A 15,545-nucleotide genomic window follows, 5' to 3' on the forward strand; every position below is an offset into this window, starting at 1 on the left:
ATGTTAAATTTTACCCATGATACCTGTTTGTAGATGGAAGGAAAATTTCCAAAATGTTTCAGGCCACCACCTTGCCCACCGACTTAAAGAAATATAGCCAATACTTACACAATTCACTTAATGATTAAACAATACTTTATAAGTATGCTCTGTGGACTAAGACCTGTGTTGTCTTAGTTTTATTGCTGTGAAGAGACACCATGACCATAGTAACTCTTATAAAGGAAAACATTTAATTGGAACTGGCTTACAATTTGGAGGTTTAGTCCATTATCATCATAGTGGGAAGCATGGAGGCATGCAGGCAGATGTGGTGCTGGAGAAGTAGCTAAGCGCTCTATATCTGGATCAGCAGCAGCAGGAAGAGAAAGTGATACTGGGCCTAGCTTGAGCATCTGAAACCTCAAAGCCCACCCCCAGTGACACACTTATTCCAAAAAAGCCACACCTTCTAACTGTGCCACTCCCTATGAGCCCATGAGGGCCATTTTCATCCAAACCACCACGTGTACCAAATTCCTCAAGGATACAGAAATGGAATATAAACACCATATTCAGATGGTCTTCTGGCCCCAAGAGGCAGGTCCTGATCACACATATTAGGACATAAGTTTCATGTGCAGAGGGGCCACAAAACTGCTGCTGGTGCCTTCAGACTTGGAAGATCCCAAGTCAGACAGAAGTCCCCAAGTACAAAAGGGTCTCAGGTCTCCTTGGGGTATAGCGTGCCCAAGAGCACACTTGGCCAGGTTCCCACCTACTAAGATCAGCAGTCCTCCCAAGGGGAGTGTCCACCTCATCACAGCCATGTAACTCCGGTCCCCAAGACTGGCCCCTCTCCCACCTGCCTCACATGAACCAAGGTCTTAGCTTCTTCTTTCTCTGGTCCCACAGGGCAGTCTACCTGGGCCCAGCAAAGGTTTTTGCCTCTAAGACTGTAGCAGTGTGGTAAGAAGAGAGAGGATGCATTGCCATAAGAAACAGCTACAGAAGGAACACATGTACCACCATTCATAAAACATTATTAACCCTGCCTGATCAGCTGCTTCACTGACCCTTCACCCAACTTAGACACAACCATACATACCCATCTCACTCCGGTTTCTCTCTCTGTCTCTCTCTCTCTCTGTGTCTGTCTCTCTCTCTCTGTCTCTCTCTGTGTTTCTGTGTCTCTCTGTCTCTCTATCTTTCATTCCTTTCTATAAGCCAGTTCTCTTGGATAAATGCAAGAAAACTTAACTTGAGCTGACTTGTGAAAACAAAGTTAATCCTTAGAGCTGAAAAGCCTACATATGTCCAACATCAGGTGTGACTGAATCCAGGTCTCAAACAGTGTCAACAGTCTGTTGGGATTGACTTCACCTTCAGGCAGGTTCTCTCCCCACACCATGCAGAGTACACAATCTAATCCCTTGCCTAAGCTGCCCCATAGAAGTCCAGAACTGAGCCTCTGGGCCACCTTGGAAATATGTCTCACATTGAATCCATCTTGCAGGCCAGGATAATTTGATGCTCTCATTAACCATATGTTCACTACTATAACCACAGCAAGGCCTGACATCCTCTGGGACTGGGACCTTCACAAAGAGGACGATGATGTGGACACATACATACAGACACCCACAGCCTCATGGGAGCATGTGGACACATACATACAGACACCACACAGCTTCATCAGCTCATGATCTCTGTCTTAGTTAGAGTTTCTAATGCTGTGACAAGACACCATGACCACAGCAACTCTTATAACGGAGAACATTTCATTGAGGTGGCAGCTGACAATTCAGAATTTCAGTCCATTCTCATCGTGGCAGGGAGCATGGCAGCATCCAGGCAGACATGGCGCTGCTACATTTTGATCAGAAGACAACAGGAAGTGGTCTCTAACAGTGGAAGTAGCTTGAACAGTGACACAGTTCCTCCAACAAGGCCACACCTCCTAATAGTGCCACTCCCTTTGAAGACCCTTTTCTCTCAAGCCACCACAATCTCACAGCACAAATTCCCATCCTCGTCCCAGGAGCAGCCTACCTGGGACTTTTCAAGGCTCTGGATAGCAAAGCCCAAAAAGGGACCTGATCAGACATAAGCCAGGCTCGTCCCCATGCCAGGTTTCCTGTCTGCAAATGCACAGAGGGTTGTTGGGAGGACTCTGTGTTGCTCAGACACCTTAGCGCTTGCTAGGCAGCGTTCACAGACACATCATCATGCCCAATGTCCCTCCCCTAACTGTTCCCTCCAAGGAAACAGCAGACTTGGTGTTCTGTGACCCAGACCTAACCCAGGCTGACACACAGCCAGATGGCATGAGGAACTGAGTGCTGGCGAGAACATGTGGATGGGTGCTGGCCTCAGAAATGCCTCAGAAGCTTGAGGACGGACTGTCTCGAGTGGCCTGGAGCCCTGAGGGCAGCACTGAGGAAGGGTATTCTGGCCCCAGGTGTGAAATCCGTGGTGCAGTTGTAGCCTTTCTGTCTCTTGAGACCTCCCCTGCCGGCCTCCAGCCTTCAGAACACCTGGCTAGGAGCTCAGATCCGGGAAAGGATACAGAACCCCCTTTCTCCTCCTACCACTGAGTGGGGCCAGGGGGCTGGCCTGGCCTCTGTGGCTTTGTTGTCAGGAGGATGAAAAAGCCAGGAAGGGACAGAGACAGAGGACAAATGGTTCAGTCTGCAGACCTCCATGTAAGGCACACAAAGATGAGGCCATTCAAGGGTTACCTCCTTTCTTCTCCCTGACTGCAACAGCCTGCCTGATGTGGAGGCCACAGCCAACCAGTCAGAAGGACAGAGAAAAGGACAAAGTGGGGCCGGGGCATCTGCCCTATTGTCCTTTGAGGCCATGTGGGTGGCTGCTGGTAGGAACAGGCCCTTCTTTCAGGGACAATGGAACAAGCCCAAAGCAGAGACAAGCTGGGGAGAGGCTCAGGCTCAGAGGCCTGAATACCCCGAATTCAAATTCCAGCTTTTTCTATGTGTTATGCAGGACCCAGAGGTGTTTTCCCCTGTCGGCTCACGTTCTTCATCCGCTAAGTGGGGAAGACTTCTGTTCCTCAGTTTGGTGTGCATTCTCTATGGGGAGGGGAGAGGCAGGACTGAGCTGCGGAGCGTGCGTGACCCTAAGCAAGTCTTCCTTCCAAGAGCCTGTCTACTTATCTGTAAAATGAGGTGATGAGAACAATACTGACCCCCACTTCTGAGTGTTTCTGCCAGGATGCTCCACAAGCTGGATGACAGATCACCCTAAAACCTCATTTTACCTATTAACCATATAGAGGCCCTGTCTCCAGCAGCCAGAGTCAGTGTTTAAATCTGGGGATGCCTTGCCCACTGCAAGTGGCTTTTATCTGGGGTAATGCTTGACATTTAGGTTACATATCACTCGGGTCTTTCAATCTGGACCAGGGAGACGCACTGCAGAACACAGGCTGACATGCTATGCAGAACACAGGCTGACATGATATGTAGAACACAGGACTGACATGCAGAACACAGGCTGACATGCAGAACACAGGACTGACATGCGGAACACAGGCTGACATGCAGAACACAGGACTGACATGCGGAACACAGGCTGACATGAAATACAGAACACAGGCTGACGTGATATACAGAACACAGGCTGACGTGATATACAGAATACAGGCTGACGTGATATGCAGAACACAGAACTGGAATGCGGAACATAGGACTGACATGCAGAACACAGGCTTACATGATATACAGAAAACAGGGCTTACATGCTATGCAGAACACAGGGCTGAGGAATTTGGCCTAGATGAGGACAAGCCATACAAGTTGGAGTGGGAAGTAGGCAGAAAGCCCCACATGCTGCCCTTGGCTCTGTCTGTTTGTCTTGTGCCTGTCCTAGCCCAGCACTGCCTCCCGGTGACTGTCCTGGCTTCTACCCTGTGCCTAGCTCCCTTCCAGGCACTGATAACACACTCGGGCAGAGGTGGCCTCTGAGCTTCTCTAACCACAGCCTCTGTAGCCTATTTGCCATGCATTCCTAGCTCCAAGTGATCCAACCTCTGGCCTTTGCGCTGCCACAGCCCACTGCATTGTGTCCACCCACACACTCATCCCATGAGTCCACCACACCCTCCTGCAGCCCCTAGGTCAGTTTCCCCTGGCATCACAGGTCTCTGAGAGACTCCCCACCCCACTAAAGCAGTTCCCTGCTGCCTCCACAGTCTATCCTTCCCATCATCCCTTGTTCTGTGACATCTTCCTTAAGTCTGTCTCCCTGCTGGGGCCGGCTAAGCCATGAGGTCTGGGTCCGTTCTTGCTAAGGACAGGGCTGTCCCACAATATGTTGTGGGGGATCAGAGGACAGTACCGGCAATGTGCTGATCAGCTGGAAGGCCACGGGCCCCCACAGAACCCAGCAGAGATGCCCAGAGGACCCCTGGGCTAAGCCTCATGCTGCCTTCTTTGTGACTCCTTTCCCACATCTCCCCGGCAGCAGCCCTGGCTCTTTCCTGCTGTTCTTCTCCCGTTTCCATATGCTGGCCTCCATTTCCGGGAGGCTCCTCAGCTCAGGAAATACCTCGCAGCAAAGGAAGCCACTGTGTAGAGCCCCCAGGACCTCCAGGGAAGGCTACAGTCTGATGTTGACACCATCTGGCAGGGGGACATCTGGCAGGGGGATACCTGCTGTCAGAGGGTCCTGTCAGCCTTACGGCTTTGTGAAACGTCCAAGGCAGAATGACTCACACCACTGGAGGCCGAGAGAACACTCCTGTGTCAGTGTCCATCCGTACCACAAAGGCAAAAGCCTGGAGCATGGTTAATAAAAGCTCAGGGTCAGAAATTGGGGTTCAGCCTGAAGATCCGAAAAGTAAGACAGCCAACCACTGGCTCTTACTCAACCTCAGTCTGCAATGGAGATCCTGCCTCCTGGAATCTCAGATGGAAACTGCGTGGTGAGAGCTGTTTCCTCCCATTCTATAATCCTCTCGAGGGCTGGGATTAAAGGTGTGCACCACTATCATTAAAGGCATGCACCACCCGGTTTCTATGGCAACTAGTGTGGCTACTGGGATTAAAGGTGTGTGTTACCATAACCCGGTCTGTAAGGCTGATCAGTGGGATTGTTTTACTCTCAGATCTTCAGGCAGTCTTTATTTATTAAAATACATTTGAAATGTATTTTATCCCTTTTTGTCTAAAAAAAAATAAGGCTATAACTTATATAAGGAAACTATATACAATAAATATAATGACTATATACAATATATATAGGCAATAAATACATCAACAATGTCTAGTCCATTTCATTTAACAAATTCAGAGAAAATATTTCATATCTATCCTATCTTGGTGAGTCCAAAGTCTTAGACCTAATTTACTTTCTCTCATAACTCACTTTCTATGTGTAGTAAACACATAGCTATCTAGTCTTCAGCTCCCTCAGAGACCCAAGAAGGAAATAATATTAACTGAGTAAGCAGGAAGTGCAAGCAAGCGACTTCCAAAATATGTAATGACAGAAACAGCTGGCTGCCTGGACAGTCACCCAAGGTTCCTCTGCAACATTGGGGTGTCCATCTTCAACCTACAGGCCTAGCATATTTGACAGACTTTTCTGTGAAGCAGGATATTTTGTGTCCTGCTTATCTAATTAGGACAGCATAATGTCAGCAGTCAAGGCAGGGGCATTTTCCTTGCCCAGTGGCTTACAATTGCCATAAAGAAAGTAAACTCAAATTATCGTCTCTGAAGTAGATTGGTGCTGCCAAGAGCAGGCATGACTCATTGTCATAAAAAAGAAGAACCTAGGTTATTAAAACATCTTAAATGCCATATTCTGTAGATCTCTGAAGTGTTTGAAGATGACCTATCTAAATTATATCTTTGTTTGACCTTGAAAACATAACTAAATATGACTACAAATTTGATTCTACTAAGTGATTAACTATTAGTCTATATTTCTTTATCATCCTAAACAGTTGATAATACTAATTTTCAAGGACTAGAAATTTGTATTGCATTGTTAAATGAGCTATATAGGTACAATACCTTGAACAAGATTAGACATGTATGTACAATATGTTTTAACAAAATTAATCCCAAATTTATATCAATATACAAAATTTGTATATAATATACAAAAATAAAACCAATGTAAAACATTTAAAACTAATAGGTGCTTTTTAAAAGTAGGTTCAATTATCTACCTTTTATCTTATCATATCTATATCCTCCCTTTTCCTTTTCAAAGTAGATTCAATATTCTACCTTTCTATCTTGTCATATTTATATCTCTTTTTTCTTCTTTTCTTTTTTCCCTTTTCTTTCTTTCTCTCTCTCTCTTCCTTTCTTTTTATTTTTTTATTTTTTTGTTTTTTGAGACAGGGTTTCTTAGTAACTATGAAGTCTGTCCTGAAACTCATTCTGTAGACCAGACTAACCTTGAGCTCACAGAGATCTGCCTTCCTCTGCCTCCTGAGTGCTGGGATTAAAAGTGTGTGCCACCACTGCCTGGCCTTTTTTTTTTTTTCAAAACAAGAATCTTGAATCTAATTTCCTTTGTTTAGCTTTTTGCCTGACCATTATCCATAATAACTTGTAACCAATACATTAAATAAAAACAAACATTCATAATCATTTTTTGGGAATGTGGGTATAGTTTTCTAGGCTACTTCCTGCTGATTGGGGACACAAAGAAAATTTAAGATTATGGTTCCAGTCCATACTGAAGTATTCTGTGAGGCTGGATCATTTCAGCCAGCAGTCTTAAAGATGTTCTGGATGTAGACTCAGAGGAAACTGCAATAAGTGTACCCTGAAATGGTGAATCATCTGAGTCATCTGTTCTCATTGGAGATTTTTCAGACCTTGATCAAACCTTAGTTTTTAACCCAGAATGAATCCATAGCCTCTCACTTCCTATGCAAAGAAAAGCAAAACCTCTTCTCCAAAGTAACATATATTTTGACTTAAATTTTTTTTTTTTTTTTTGGTTTTTCGAGACAGGGTTTCTCTGTAGCTTTGGAGCCTGTCCTGGAACTTGCTCTTGTAGACCAGGCTGGTCTCAAACTCACAGAGATCCGCCTGCCTCTGCCTCCCAAGTGCTGGGATTAAAGGCCTGTGCCACTACCGCCCAGGTAGCTAGGTTTGGGTTCCGATTCCTAGAGCTAGAATTCCAATCCCAGCCCTGGCCTGGCCACTACAAAAACCAAAAGAGAGGTCTCAATGCCTCACCCTGGCTTTGGTATAGCACAGTAATGTGTCTCTTGGTGGCAAGGACAGGTTGCTATGGTTGCTGTGGAGGGACCTGCAGATGTTTTAGGAAAGTCTTCACTTGCTTTCAGACAGAAGACTTGATGCTGAGCCCAGGAGACCTCAGAAGCAAGGTTGAGGCTTCTGAATGACAGGGCCTCTGCCTATGGTTGTGGCCGCCTGTAAAATGCTGTGAGCTCCAGAATGCCTTCACCCCTCCATGTCAGTAGACCTCAGCCTTGACTAGCAGGTCCCCATACTCCCAAGACCACCTTCTGGACAGAAAACCTTGCTGGAGCTTGCTACAGATACGGTCTAAGTAAATGACAGAGTGCTAGAGATGCCCTACCCTCTCCAGCTAGAGTCCGGTCCTGTGGGGCTGAGGTGGGCAGAGGTGGCATGGACAAGGACAGGAGCCAGCATTTCTGAGTACCTGCTGTGCATGAGGCAGTGTGCCAGAGTTCTTGTCTACACACCCTCCTTTCGCACACACATACAGACGCACCACAAGTAGTGCTGTAAGTGGTTTAGTAATGATAATACTTGCAGCTGCAAGTCACACGAACCCAACACATGGTGGCTTAAATAGTTACATTTGTGTCCTCGAATATAAAGTCCAGGGGCAAATGGTTCTGATAGCTAAGAAATGTTTCCAGAACGTGCTTCTCCGCCTACCTTTATCCACTGGCCATCCTGTCTGTGGGATGACCACAGGATTCCAGCGACTGGAGAGTTTATCCAGGGCCTCAGGCAGTGCTGGGCAGATTGTAGCCTGGGAGCAAAGGTGAGGGCAAGGTTGTCGGAAAATTAAACACATTCTGCTCTGGCAAGCTTGGCAGAAATCATTTAGCTCACTAAGACAGAACCCTGCCCTATGCTAGCTTGGGACAATCTATTAAGAATTATTTTTCATTCTTAATAATTTAAAGAAATCTTAAAAGGGGTACTTCACATCATGAAGATTTCATGAAAATTCTAAGTGTTTGAGAAGACTGTCTAAGGTTTTCTTAGCATACGGCCATGTTTGTCACCCAAGCATTTCAGTGGCTACTTTTGTGCGTCAGTGGCCATGTACGCCTAAAAGCCTGAAGTGTTTTCAAGAACGAGTTTGTCAGTTCCTAAATTAAATGCCAGTCGCTGGGAGAGTTCTTGCCTGGCACGTGCAGGTCCTGGGATGCAGACATACACGGGGACATACATGACAATACCCTCATGTTGAGCATGCTGCCTTGGGGCCATCACCTCTGCCATTGGGGCACCTTGTGTGTCCTGAGTAGGAAACTTGGATGAGGTGGGAACCAGCTTTCTGCCTCTCTTCCCAGTCCCCTTCCTCCTGTGATGTCAGTGGTCACTAGTCACCCCCCCCTACACCCTCAGTTTCATTGTCCATGGATTCAGTCACCAGTGGCCAATCGCAATCTGAAAGTGGAAAATGCCAGAAATAGTGTCTAAACTTCACATTGCACACCGTTCTGGGAAGTGTGACTGAATCCCATGCCGCCACTGTCATCCCTTTGCGTATCCATGCTGCACATGCCACCCACCCACTAGTCACTCCACAGCCGTCTTCATCGGCTGATGTTGGGTAGTTTGATGTCAGCTAAAACAAGCTAGCGGCATTTTCTTGATTAACGATTGATATGGGAGGGTCCGGCTCTATGGGTGGTGCCACACCTAGGCAGGTGATCCTGGGGTGTATAAAAAAGCAGGCTGAGCAAGCCAGGGGGGGATAAGCCAGTAAGCAGCATCCTCCAAGGCCTCTGCTTCAGTTCCTGCCCTGACTTCCATCAGTGACACTTGTAAGATGAAAAGCCCTCTTATCCCCAGCTTGCCTTTGGCCATGCTCTTTATCACAGCAGCAGACACACAGGGCTTAGTAGTAACTACGTGTGATGCAAACCATCGCTCTTGACCTCTTGCTGTGCCTGGTTTATAGGCTATACCTACTCCCAGGCCTGCAGTGGAGGAAGCCGCACAGCGAGCTCAGCGCCTCGGCAGTTGCGGGCATCTATGCGCCCATGATGAGGACTCCCTCAATGCAGGGCTCTGCCTTCCACTGTGCGTGTTCCTGCACAGCGTGTGTTTTGCACTTGCGTGGATGGTGCTTTGCACTCTCGTGCTCCCTCCTCCTCTCCCCCCTCCTGTGCTCTCCTTCTGCTCAGTGCTGGGTTTCAGCCCACGTTGCCTGGTCCCTCGGCTTCTCTTTACACAGTGCTCCGCCCATCCCAGAGGGAGCCACTCCCTCCTTAGATGACAAAGTGAGCATCATCCTATGTGCCCCAGGAAGCCTTGTGTGGGCCAAATACCTGTGCCCTCTGACCGAGAAGCACAGACAGTCCCCAGCGTGCTGTGATGTGATCAAGTTCCTCTGCCTTGTGACTTTGGCTTTTGAAATGAGTTGTCCACCCTGGGTTACAAATTCATCTGCTGTGTGTTGTTCTATTTGCTTTTCCTTCACACTTAGATCTCGAGTCCGCCCTTTGAAGGGTGTGGACAGGGGTCATTCCAGTTTTCTCCGCATGGCAAGGCGTGCTGTCTTCAGTCATTTGACCCAGAAACCCAGCTGGGCTTTTCGTCAGTTCCTCCTATTGGTTTCATCAGGCAAATAATTCTTTCCAAAATTTGGAGCTTTCTTAGTTTGTTTTCTGTTGTCATAACAAAATACCCAAGTTTAGGTGGTTTGCAGAGAACAGAGATTTATTTGGCTTAGGGAGCCCCAGAGTGTGGTGTCAGCATCTGGCAAGACCCTCACACTGCAGCAAAGGTGATGCGGGGCATCACGTGGTAACCTCAATGACCCTGGCCATTCTAACAAAGTCACTGATTTCCCCATGGAGACTCCCCACATGATCTCATCTAACCCTCACCTCCCCCCAAAGGTCCTGCCTCCGAATACCATCGGCATCTTGATTTGGGGATTAAGTTCTCAACACACACTCAAACCACAGCAGGGATGGTGTGGAGAATCTTGATTGTAGCATATTTTGTGTTCATATGAAGAACAGAGTCCAATTCTGGGCTCAGATCATTGCAGAAACACAGGTTTTTGCCACATTAGCATAGCAGGGAGCTGAGCTGGTATCCCGCAAGTGGGAATTGCATTTCTGGGAGAAATGAGCACAAACTAGTTGCTTACCTTTAGCCTTCGTTTTAGATCCATGTCCATGAGTGGACGGTGCTGACTGGAGATGGGGTCGAAGTTTCCCCTCTTTCTGTCTGTGCTCTCGAAAGCGGCACCAGAGTCATGTATGGCTTCTGAGCACTTGGGATGTGAGCAGTGGTTCGGTGGCTATAAAAATAATGGACTTGTAGCTTTGCTTAATTTTAAATTATTCTAAATGTAAATAGCCACACCTTTAACTGGCGGCTGCCGTATTGGACAGTGTAGATCAGATTTAAACTGTGAGACCAATGTAGGGAAATAAAATGAGAGATGGACATGACTGTAAACAGGAAAGAAGCCAGGAGCAAGCATGGGAGCGGGCATCTGCTGGGCACCGACTGTGTGTCAGGTTCATAGAGCCCCTACTCAGCCCCAACCCCTACCCCACAAGCTGGGGGCCTCCTTCCTCTAAAAAGATGGCAAGCAAGCCACAGGACTGGCCCACAGTAGAGCAGCTATAAGCCAAAACCACCACCATGAGAGATCCCAGAGAAAAAGGCAGGATAGTGGCAGGCCATGTGCAGACAGGGACCTTAGATGGCACCCTCCTAGGTCACAGACATGGTCTTATGGCTGACCAGCAGCCCCCTTGTACCTGTCCACAAGATGTCCCCAACATGAAATAGACTGGCCAGGAAGACACAAGGCCAAGATCAGGGAGCAATCAGGAACAAGGAAAGGCTTCTCCTCAAGGACGCTTTGGAGGCTTGTGGGAGAATTACTACAGATAGGGCTTCTCACACCCATGGTCCTGTCAGGAAAATGAGCCCCCGAACCCCTCTCCTGCAAAGCTTCTGCATGGCCAGCTAGACATTGGTACGTGAAACACTTCCACAGCAATGATCTAAGATCAGAGCTGAACTCTACATGGTGAGAGGACAATTTCCTGCAGTTATAATATGCAGAGGATTTTCAGTATAATATGCAAAGAACATTCCGAGAACACAAGGCTGTGTGAGTGGAGCTGTGCTTTGTTTTGTGTGGAATTCCCCAAGAGTTGCTCATCATTTCCCAAGCACACCACAGATGGTGGAAGCTGTGTCCTTCCTGCTGAGGGACACTGTAACTTCTGACACCATGTCTCCAGGAGTCTGGGTGTCTACCTGACTATCCTTTATCTGAATACATTTCAAAAATGTCAGATATAGCCAGGCGGTGATGGCACATGCCTTTAATCCCAGCACTCAGGAGGCAGAGGCAGGAGGATCTCTGTGAGCTTGAGACCAGCCTGGTCTACAAGAGCTAGTTCCAGGACAGGATCCAATGGCTCCAAATAATTTTTAAAGGAAGTCATATCATATCACTATTATAAATTTTAAAAGATAATAAAATGAATAAAACTAATGTGTTCACTATTTTAGGATACATTGAAATAAATACTTAGCTGGATACACACAGTCTGTCTGTTCATCTGGGCGCCCCCTGAACTCACCCCAAATATCAATGAAGGCAGGCACTCCATTACTTCACTTCATCATCATAGGACCCCCAGTGTCCAGCCCAGAGTAGAGCCCCATCATTGTTCTCTGGTGAACAAGACAGGAAATGAAATGAGGAGCTCAGAGGGGGTGAGGGAGCTGTCGAGTTCACACAGCAAAGCCATGGTCTCCTCCAGGGTGGCAGCTTCTGAGGCCTCTTGGCATCACAGAACCAAGACGGGAGTGTCTAGGCTGGAAGGGAAAATGAAACATCTGGCTACTGTCAGACTGTAAGCCCTGGGCTGGCAGCCAGTTGTGCCATAGACTGCAACATGGAAGCTATCAGAGGCTCAGTGGCGTTCCAGGAGGGGTGGGTGTGGCCAGCTGGAGGGAACACCCAGCAACACGGAAGACCTGGGTCTAAGGAAGAGGGGAAGTCACCAGAGTTCATTTCTCCAGGACCAACAAGCCAACAACAAAGCCTTCTGGGCCACGGGCATCCTGACATCTACCAGAAAAACCCTCACTCTGCTGAGGATACCAAAGGAGAGTGGTACCCAGTGAAGTAAGGGTCCCCCTAGAGAACACAGACAGGAAGTACAGGGTGTCCCCTGGTGACCTAACAAGGGGTTCTGCAGCTGTGTTGACGTGGAGGACCCAGTTGAAACCCAGTCAGCAGACGGGAGCCACACGGGATCCTCAGAAAATGATTTTGCCTCTGTGGCCAGTCTGAGGTTCTTGGGAAATTCAAAAGTTTTTCCTTACCTCGCTCCCTCGCCAACCCTGTCTTCATGTGTGTGACCTGTAGTCCCCAAAGCTGGCCATGGCTATGCTGTGTCACTCCAGGGCTTCCTTTCCCTTCGGTAAGGCTTAGGGGGCATCCTGGAGACGGGTCCTCGCTATATGAGGTAGGCAGATTGCTCTGGTTCTCTGTGACTCCATTTCCTTCTCTGTGAAATGGGGACAATGGCATTACGTATTGCTATGGTTGAAATGAGAAGTGCTTGAACACTTAGTCTCAAGATGTCTAGGGAGTGTACGGACCCTTAAGAGGATGAAGCTTGGCTGGAAGACATTGTCGGGGTGGGGGAGTCGGGGGAACTAGTCTTCTGTGAACTTGACATAAGCTACAGTCATTTGGAAAGAGGGAACCTCAACTGAGAAAATGTTCTTACCAGGTCTGCCTGTTACAAGCCTGTGCTGCGCTTTCTTGTTTAGTGATTACTGTGGGAGAATCCAGCCCATTGTGTGTGGCACCGCCCCTGGGCAGGTGGTCCTGGGTGGTATTAGAAAGCGGGCTGAGCAAGCCAGAGGGGTACGTCAGTAAGCAGCACCCTCCATCCATGGCCCCTGCGTCAGCTCCTGCCTACAGGTTCCTGCCCTGATGTCCCTGGATGATGGACTACAAGCTGTAAAATGAAATTAACACTTTCCTCCCAAAATTGTTTTTGGTCACGGTGTTTTACCACAGCAGTAGAAACCCTAACTAAGACAGCAAGACTTTCTGGGTAGTGATGGCTCACACCTTTAATCCCAGCATTGGGGAGGCAGGGGCAGGAGAATCTCTGTAAATTCTAAATTGGAGGCCACCCTGGTTTACAGAGTCAGTCCCAGGACAGCCAGGACTACACAAAGAAACCCTGTCTCAAGAGAGAGAGAGAGAGAGAAAGAGAGATACAAAGAGAGAAAGAGAGACAGAAAAACTTCTGGGATGTAGTCCAGCCCCATTCCATTGCCAGACTTTGTTTCCTGGTTCACAAAACATGAGACACCAGTTGCCATGCGCTCCCAACACAGCTGCACCACCACACCCTCCCCCCAATGTCTTCCCCCATCCTCCCCCCACACCCTCCCCCCACATCCCCCCTCCACACCCTCCCCCATGCCTTCCCCCTACACCCTTCCCTCTACACCTTATACCCTCCCACACACACCCTCCCCTGCAACACCTTCCCCACACCATCCTCCCACACCCTCCCCTTCACAGCATCCCCCTCTATCCTCCCCTCCACACCCTGACCTCCACTCCCTCCCCTCCACACCCCCCCCCCCCAAACTCTCCCGTCCACACCACCCCCCACACCTTCACTCCCAAACCCTCCCCTAAACACCCTCCCCTCCACATCCTCCTCCTCCATACCCTCCCTTCTAAGGCGGACTATAGCTCCTCAAACCCGGCACCCAAATGCATCCTTTAAGTTGTCTCTGCTAATGGCCTGTCACAGTGACAGGAAAAGAAAGTAGCAGCTGCAGTCCTGGGCTGTGACAGAAATGTCTGCGTGCTGAAGAAGCTGTGGGGCACAGGAGCTACTGTAAAGCTAGAGAGGCATGGGCACTAGCTTAATAAATTGCCAGCTCATTAATAAATATGTTCGTGCTGGGTGGTGGTGGTGGTGCACGCCTTTAATCCAGCAGGGGCAGGCGGGTCTCTGAGTTCAAGACCAGTCTGTTCCCACAGAGTGACCATGTCAGCCAGAACTACAGAGACCCCCTGCCTTTAAATAAATAAATAAATATGGTCATTTTATGTCAGTTTTTTCCCAGTTATCTGACCTTGTATACTGCAGGGGCGCGGAAAACAAACATCCCAAACATGGGAACCTTGGAGTACCAAGACTGACAGGGAATGAAGTGGGTTTTCCCAATCCCAGAGAGGGGGAGATTCCTCAGTTAAAGGCTTTCATGGCCAAGACACAGAATGTTTAATTACATACTTTTAATTAATAAGTGTGTGAAAGTGTGGTGGGAAGAAAGAAGAATGTGAATCTAGCCAGCCTGGTGGTGCATCTGTAATCCCGAAAGGACCACAACAGCGAGCCGCTGTCTCTTTAGAAAGCAAAAGTGAAACATGTAAGCTTCTGAAAATGCCACGCGGGGCTGGGGAGATGGCTCAGCCTTGAAAAGCACAGGCTGCTCCTCCAGAGGAAACAGGCTCAGTTCCCAGTTCCTACATGCTTCTCACAGCCATCTGGAACTTCAGTCCCAGTGGGTACAAGACCCTCTTCTGGCCTATGTGGTCTATAGACATACATAAAGGCAAAACATCTAGATACAGAAAATAAATTAATTAAAAAATCCAACCGCTCAGACTGGAGCGATGGCGCACCAGTTAGGAGCACTCACGGTTCTTGCTGAGGACCCAGGTTCAGTTCCCAGCACTCATCTGGTGACTCACCATTTGTAACTCTAGTCCCAGGGGCTCCCACACCCTCTTTGGCTTCCGTGGACACCAGGCACATGTATGGTACACAGACGTATTCAGGTAAAACACTTATTCACATAAAATAAAAATAGGGGCTGGAGAGATGGCTCAGCAGTTAATGAGCCCTGGCTGCTCTTCCAGAGGACCCCGGTTCAATCCCCAGCACCCACATGGCAGCTCATGACTGTCTGTAACTCCAGCTCCAGGGGCTGGCACAGACATACATGTAGGCAAAACACCAATGCACATAAAATAAAATCAATTATAAAATAAAAATAAATATTTTTTAAATATCAACCATCTTAAGTCCAGAATTAGGTAGCTACGGGACTGGCTAGCTCAGCCTCTAAAGATGTTGGGGCTCTTACCTAACTACTAGACAATTCTCTCAGATGCTAGTTCATGGCCACAATATGACTATTGCTACATGACTGCCCAAAAGCGGAAAGGGCATTTCCTTGCCCGTGATTCTTGTGGTAGGGTGGACGCCAGTCTCGTAGTGTCTGCGGATTTGCTTTGTATCTCCTTCTCTAAAGTTG

The 15,545-nt window shown here is 48.1% G+C and overlaps 1 protein-coding gene and 1 long non-coding RNA gene across 8 annotated transcripts in view; one reads left to right on the forward strand and one right to left on the reverse strand.

Annotated features, from left to right (window-relative positions):
• Efcc1 (EF-hand and coiled-coil domain containing 1) overlaps positions 1-15,545 on the forward strand; it is a 34,301-nt gene that overhangs the window by 6,881 nt on the left and 11,875 nt on the right. The gene's annotated exons all lie outside the window — the stretch shown is intronic.
• Positions 1-15,545, reverse strand: part of LOC126515601 (uncharacterized) — a 30,048-nt gene that overhangs the window by 4,116 nt on the left and 10,387 nt on the right. Inside the window, exons 4-7 of one of the 2 annotated variants that reach the window (XR_007595884.1) lie at positions 12,570-12,754; positions 11,819-12,056; positions 10,360-10,512; positions 7,899-9,868 (exon numbers count right to left, since the gene is read on the reverse strand). This is a non-coding gene — a long non-coding RNA (uncharacterized lncRNA). The remainder of the gene's footprint in view (positions 1-7,898; positions 9,869-10,359; positions 10,513-11,818; positions 12,057-12,569; positions 12,755-15,545) is intronic. The other variant, XR_007595883.1, reaches the window with a different exon arrangement.

The sequence above is a fragment of the Alexandromys fortis genome, unplaced genomic scaffold (genome assembly GCF_014885135.2).
Source record: "Alexandromys fortis isolate MF-2015 unplaced genomic scaffold, M_Fortis_MF-2015_v1.1 scaffold_158, whole genome shotgun sequence".
Taxonomy (NCBI): Eukaryota; Metazoa; Chordata; class Mammalia; order Rodentia; family Cricetidae; genus Alexandromys; species Alexandromys fortis.